The sequence below is a fragment of the Podarcis liolepis genome (assembly GCF_965112155.1).
Source record: "Podarcis liolepis genome assembly, chromosome: 4".
Taxonomy (NCBI): domain Eukaryota; kingdom Metazoa; phylum Chordata; class Lepidosauria; order Squamata; family Lacertidae; genus Podarcis; species Podarcis liolepis.
The window spans coordinates 20969894-20977558 of NC_139558.1; positions in this window are offsets into that span (position 1 = coordinate 20969894).

Here is a 7665-nt window from a genome sequence, read left to right on the forward strand (position 1 = left end):
CACCTTGAGCTTCTGGGAATAAAGGTAGGATGTGCATAAAATAAAATAAAATAAAATAAAAATGGGTGTTCCATCTGGTAGCCTCAGGCTGGCATCTGCCATTTCCCTTACCCAGAATGCACCTTTGAATGATGCTTTATCGTTGTATGGTATCATTCCAAAGAGGGAGTTTGGAAGGACATGGGAGCTGTTGCAGTGCTGTTAGGAAGTTAGGAAGTATGTGGTGTTGTGGTCTAAACCACTGAGTCTCTTGGGCTTGCTGATCAGAAGGTCGGTGTTTTGAATCTACATGATGGGGTGATCTCCCGTCGCTCTGTCCCAGCTCCTGCCAACCTAGCAGTTCGGAAGCACACCAGTGCAAGTAGATAAATCAGTACCGCTGTGGTGGGAAGGTAAACTCTGGTTTCCGTCACAGTGTTCTGTTGCGCCAGAAGTGGTTTAGTCACGCTGGACACATGACCCAAAAAGCTGTCTGTGGACAAACACCAGCTCCCTCAGCCTGAAAAGCAAGATGAGCGCCAAACCCCATAGTCACCTTTGACTGGACTTAACTGCCATGGGGTCCTTTACCTTTACCTTTTACCTTACCTGTTAGAAAGTTATTTGGGAAGGGGAAAGAAGCAAGTACAATTAACAGCACTAAAATGCCACCACCCAACAGTTATCAAAATACTCTTCCAAATTCATCATGGGACAGTGAAATTGGGGTGGGCTGGAGATTTTGAGCCACGCTTGCTAGATTCTCCTTCAAGCATGCTTGTTTCATTCTCTTTTCACTCATGCCCCACACATGATTTCCACTTTAATTATTTGTCTGTTTTACTGGTGTTTTAGGATTCCAAGTGCTATAGCAGAGCTGGAACAAACAGGTTTCTATGGACCATTTCATACGTAGTGCAGGTGCTACAAATAGATGCTTTCCTCAGTAATATTTCTTATTTTAAAAGGTGGTGGTAGTGATAACACACCCCATCCATGACTTGTACTTATGCAGAATTCAACACACATCCTTGCAGTCATTAAGCAGAGGAATGATAGCCTCGGTATGAAATACTCTCAGTGAATCCAAGGTGTTTTGGACAGCTCCAAATGAATCATTTTGTTCCTTCCAAAGCCCATATATTCATACATTTCCCTTTTCCAGATGACAATGTTTACAGTGCAGCTACAGAAAAACGTTCCTGCAGATGAGGTGCCTCAGGGAGTGGGGCTAATGTGACCATTTTGAAAGCGCATTGCGTTTCCTTTCCCAGAAACTACAAAACCCCATAAAGAATGTTCTCTGTGGCTTCCCCTCAATTTACTGAACAGTTCAGAGTCTGAATTAGGGGACTTAACTCCTGCATTTCTGAACTAAAGGAGATTTCAATCTGATTAGCTTGACTTTCTTCCAAATCTCTTTGTTCTTCTCCATCTTTCATTGAAATGGCAAAGAAAGAGACACAAGAGGGTGGGGAGGAAGGGAGAAGGGGGAAAAACAACAGCCAGCCATGAATGGGTAATCTATTGCTTCGAAATTGTCCATTTTCTCAAGTACTTAACCCATGAAGTGACACAGAATAAGACAGAAAGGGAAAGACTTTTTTTTTAAGGAAAAAAAAGGGGGGAAGAAGGGAAACCTACAATGTGCTTAATGAAGGCCAGAGGTTGCGCTAAGCTTGCTGGTGGTCCTTTAGTTATGAATGACAGAAAAGTGGGCTAAATGCTTAGGTTAAGTCTACAAAACAGTCATGTGTTTATTTTTCAAAGCCACATTATGTATAATGCGTCTCTAGCCAAAAGAAGGCCTGGGGAGGGAAGGGGCAGCCTGTTAAACACAGAACTCCTTCTCCCATTGTGGAAGGCCAGAGAAAGGTCAGCCACCTGTATCACACTCTTCCAGCTCCTCTCGCTCAGTCCCTTGCAGGTGCCAACTTTCTTGGTGTGGTTTATACAAGGAAGCAGAAAGATAGTGCAGATATAGAAAAAGACCGTTTCATAAACTTCAACATTTCTCCAATGAAAATAGAGACGTCCTAAGGACAAGCGTTTTGAATTATGGTGCTGGAGGAGACTCTTGAGCGTCCCACGGACTGCAAGAAGATCAAACCTATCCATTCTGAAGGAAATCAGCCCTGAGTGCTCACTGGAAGGACAGATCCTGAAGCTGAGGCTCCAATACTTTGGCCACCTCATGAGAAGAGAAGATTCCCTGGAAAAGACCCGGGAAAGATTGAGGGCACAAGGAGAAGGGGACGACAGAGGACTAGATGGCTGGACAGTGTTCTTGAAGCTACCAGCATGAGTTTGACCAAACTGCAGGAGGCAGTGGAAGACAGGAGTGCCTGGCGTGCTCTGGTCCATGGGGTCACAAAGAGTCGGACACGACTAAATGACTAAACAACAACAAAGGACAAGTAGGACATTCTGGGATTAAATCAGAAACGGGGATGCCTTCTCTAAATCAGGGGCATCCCTGGAAAATAGGGGCACTTGGAGGGTCTGCAGTTTTCTTATGGGATGGAAAAAGTAAAGGGATGCTGTGGGTATATGTGTTTTTTAAGACTGAGGAGTGGACATAAAATTTTAAAGAACTATAAATGTCATGGAGGGAGTAGAAGGTACCTTGACCATCCCTGCCTTATACAATTACAACCAGAAGGAAGTTCAGTTATCTGAACTCTGCAAAAAGCCACTCCAGATGCATGATTTCTGTTCCCATCCTGAAGCAAAGTTCTTAACCCGAGGTAATATTTCTGGCTTAGCGGAGTCTGTAACTTGAAGCGTATGTAACCCGAGGTACCACTGTACTTTTAATATACCCAATGCAGCAGAAACAGCAGATGATTTCAAGAAAAGTTTCCTCGCCTTTATAAGGAGTAATTCACAGGTCCTTTAAACTAGCAAAAATTACTTCATCTCTCACCAGTACTAAATAGAGCAACAGAACATAAAGGAAAAACTAAAACAGGCAATTTCCTCACAGACAGCAAAAATAATATAAACGTGTCTTCTAAGGTGGGGATCGGAAAACTTTTTGGCTCCATGGGCCCAATCCTTTTCAAATTTGATTGGATTGAGAAGGCAATACTCATACTGTTATGCTATTTATTTAGATGCTTTGCCTATGCTGGCCTGTGACTGTAATAAAGTAAATTTATTCATTCATTCATTCATTCATGTGGGAAACACCACCCACTTGTCAAGATACCTTTGGTTCCGACTTCCGGGTTAGCGCCATCGGCAATGGCGGAGTTCCTCTGACCGAGAGGAACCCGCTCCGTTAAAATCGGGTCTTGCCGCCGCGGCGAAGGCGGAGACCCTTTAAAAATCCCAGGCGGAGGAAGCCTGGGAATGTGGGATTCAGCTGACACCAGGAACACCTCCCCTACTCGCAGGGAAACCCTTTTTCGGGGATCCGAAGCGATGTGGGGTGAGTGGCGCGGTGTTTTGAATCAACTGCTACTTTTACGGAGTGAAGCCGCACAGCCGTTGCCGGAGACCGCTGACTTTTTCCTGTGGACAATTGGACTCTAAACAAGTACCCGTGAGTAGAACAGAAAATTGTATTAAGAAACATTTTAATTTGGCACTGAAGCGGGAAGGTTCTAAACAGGAAGTCCGCCTCCCGTTTTTGTAAATAGATTGAAGCAAAAACTTTGCAAGCTAAAGTCTGGAAAGTCGTATATAAAGGTCTAAATTTCCTTCAGTTATTACCACCAAAACCCCTCTTGGAAGCAGGAGGAAAGGGGGGGGGGATTTTTGATTGTTCAAGCCTGCAGGAGAGAGAGTAAAGAAGGATAAATTTCCACAGTCTCAAACCTGGGAACGGGGTGTCAGAGACAGAAATTTATGGGGAAGTTCATTGACTGTGAATGGAATGTCTTTTGACAGATAGTTTAAAAAGAGAAACAAATTGATTCCAATGTTGCCTGTTCTAAGGTTGACTCCTGTTCTAAGGTTGAAGCAAACACTTTCCTTAGTGATATTTGATATTTATTTCCTAATAAACCAAGATTGCAAACAAAGCACAAAAAGATGACCCACAAGCCTCTAGATCATGGATAAGGTCCTAAGGCCTGGGGGCCGGATCGGGCCCAATTGCCTTCTAAATCCAGCCCGCGGACGGTCCGGGAATCAGCATGTTTTTACATGAGTAGAATGTGTCCTTTTATTTAAAATGCATCTCTGGGTTATTTGTGGGGCCTGCCTGGTGTTTTAACATGAGTATAATGTATGCTTTTATTTAAAATGCATCCTTGGGTTATTTGTGGGCATAGGAATCCGTTCTCCCCCCCAAAAAATAGTCTGCCCCCCCCACAAGGTCTGAGTGACAGTGGACCGGCCCCCTGCTGAAAAAGTTTGCTGACCCCTGCTCTCGATGTTGCTGAATCACAGCTGACCTTTGGCTTTGGTGGCCCAGGCAGCTGGGAGTTGGAATGCAATAACAGGATAGCAACTCTGTGATCCAGGTGCCAGATTTTTTTTCATTAATGTTATTTCAAGAATTGGTGGCCCTCTTTGTGGTATATTTGTGTATCATGAGTTCGGAAGGTCATTGCAAAAAGTGACCTGCCCTGCTATTCCTAAATCTATGAGACCACAGTCTTTTCAAAGTTAAATGATTGGTCTAGATCGGTGCCTTTTTTAAGAACAGTACACAGTGCTATTTGCAAATTCTAAAGTTGATCATAAAGTATATAATAAGCTGTTTGTGGAGTTTGCAGCTGCTGTAGTATTCTTTCCAGGTGTTACCCTTGTTTGTGCCTCTCTGCTTCTTCCTCCAAAAGCAGAAAAGCAATTCTACAAGCTAGCTACAGATGAAATCAATATCACTTGGATTTTCTAAAGCCAATTGGGAGCGTAACCAATTAATAATGGTTATCTCATTGCATTCTCAAAAACAGGCCGCTTTTAACTTGTCCTGTTTAGAGATGAGAACACTAACATTACCTGCGTCAATGATACACTATTTTTCCTGAAACTTTGTAGATTACAGATTTGTAGCACTGAGGTCACAGTGCTACTGATGAAGGAGAAATTCAAATCCCTTCCCATTTAAAGATGAAACTATGTAATTTGCAAAGCACAGCCAGCTTTCAAAAATTACACTTCTCCAGATTTTGCCATGCAGTTCTCAGTCGAGTGATGTATACAAAAATGCATGTTGTGGGGTAAAGTGTTTGCATAGATTTGCAGTACAGTAACAAGAACAAGAACGTAGAAGTAACCAGGATATTAGATGAAACTGCATACAAAAATCTGTATATTGGGAAAATAGGTACGAAAATGCTGGTGAATTTTCATGAGGTCTTCTTTTAGCAAAAGGCACAAACAGATGTGTAAATGTGAAGAAGAAAACTTCAGAGTGGGGGGGGGGAATGAGAAATCGAAAATATCAGATTTCCCCATTCTTATGTCACCGCTAGGACTAACTTTTTCATGGAGGGCAATCTCCCATCACAGTCCAAATGACACAAAAGTGCTCTGCTGGCCTCAAATAAAATAAATGGTTGGTACATTTACAACAAAAAGGAAGTGACTTCCTTCGTCAACTTCCCCAAACATATTTATTGCATTATAACCCTTGCTTATACATTATTCTATTTAGTAAAACCTATCAACTGTTGACTCTTTCCGTAGCGCAGATGATTCCCTTGAGCTGCTGTGTAATGGAAGATAATCACCATGCAATCTTGATAATGTCTAATATGGAACAATTCTTCTTTGCAGGCAGATTAACTTTAAGATATCCTTGCATAGTTATCAGCAGACGGCAAATGCTGACAGTGGTTCTTAAGTGAGTACTACTAAGACTAACGAGATCAGGCAACATAATTTGTATCGATTTTACTCTAAAGGCCCCATCCTTAGTACTTCTCTATTAGCTGCGTTTCAAAAGCTGGGTAATTGAAAGTAGATTAGAATATAAATCAAAGATTAAACGCAGGATGCTACTGCAATGAATGCTAAGTGTCTGTCCAGTCAGAAGAAAGCATCAATACTCTGGCTAAGATGGCACGGATATGATTTGTAGGGTCCATATGTACCAGAAATGGCCAAGCAGGAAGCTGATGGACAAAAACCAAAATCCCCATCAGGTCCCTTTGAGCAGCTCTCCCAAACATCAAAGGCCATTCTGCTGCTCAAAGGAGATGATTCTGTTCTAACTATCCAGGACAACTCTGCTCCTGTTTGCTGGCCTGCATAAATTGGCAGAGGATGGGCAGTCCTAGCCATTTCTTATTATAAACCAGGGGTGAAGAATCTGTGGTCCTCTAAATACTCTTGGACTCCAATTAGCCTGCATGCCCAATGATCTGGAATGAAGGGAGTCGTTGTCCTATATCATGTGTAGGGCCACAGGTTCCAACCCATTATAAACTGGAGTGAATATTAAATCTTTACCATAAAAGTAAAGGTAAAGGACCCCTTTGGTTTTCCCAGTAGTGATGTATGGAAGTGAGAGCTGGACCATAAAGAAGACTGATCGCCGAAGAATTGATGCTTTTGAATTATGGTGCTGGAGGAGACTCTTGAGAGTCCCATGGACTGCAAGAAGATCAAACCTCTTCATTCTTAGGGAAATCAGCCCTGAGTGCTCACTGTAAGGACAGATCGTGAAGCTGAGGGTCCAATACTTTGGCCACCTCATGAGAAGAGAAAACTCCCTGGAAAAGACTCTGATGTTGCGAAAGATGGAGGGCACAAGGAGAAGGGGACGACAGAGGACGAGATGGTTGGATAGTGTTCTTGAAGCTACCAGCATGAGTTTGACCAAACTACGGGAGGCAGTGGAAGACAGGAGTGCCTGGTGTGCTCTGTTCCATGGGGTCACGAAGAATCGAACACGACTAAAAGACTAAACAACAACAAAAGGATCCCTGGACGGTTAAGTCCAGTCAAAAGCGACTATGGGGTTGTGGCACTCATCTCGCTTTCAGGCTGAGGGAGCCAGCATTTGTCCACAGACAGCTTTCCGTGTCATGTAGCCAGCATGACTAAACAGAACAACAGAACACTGTGATGGAAAACAGAGCACACGGAAACGCTGTTTACCTTCCTGCCACAGCGGTACCTGTTTATTTGCACTGATGTGCTTTTGAACTGCTAGGTTGGCAGGAGCTGGGACAGAGCAACGGGAGCTCACTCCATCATGCAGATTCAAACCACCAACCTTGGCAAGCCCAAGAGGCTCAGTGGTTTAGACCACAGAGCTACCCACGTCCACCCTACCACCAAGAGCCTTATCCTCCATGAAGTTGGCTAATCCTCTGTTAAAGCTATCCCAGGTGCCCTATCCGTGTCACTGATTTATGCCTCCAGCCTGCTTTCCCAATTCTCTTAATTCTTATTCAGAAATTACAGTATTAATTGTGTGGAGGCGTCAACTGAACAGTCTTAGAATTATCCCTTGAGATTTCCCACTCAACTTGGGAAGGCTGGGAATGGAACCACTGAAAGATGGAATGGGGGTGAAGGTGAATTGAAGAAGAGAAGAAGCAGAATAGAAGAGCAAAGGAGCTTCAGAAACAGTGGTGAGACTCAACCTTAGTCGTTGCATGAGGTGGAAAAGGGAAGCTCTAGGGGAGAAAGGCAAGGGGGGTTAGCAAGCAGAGAGAACAGGGGCCTAGCCATGTTGTTGTTTAGTCGTTTAGTCGTGTCCGACTCTTCGTGACCCCATGG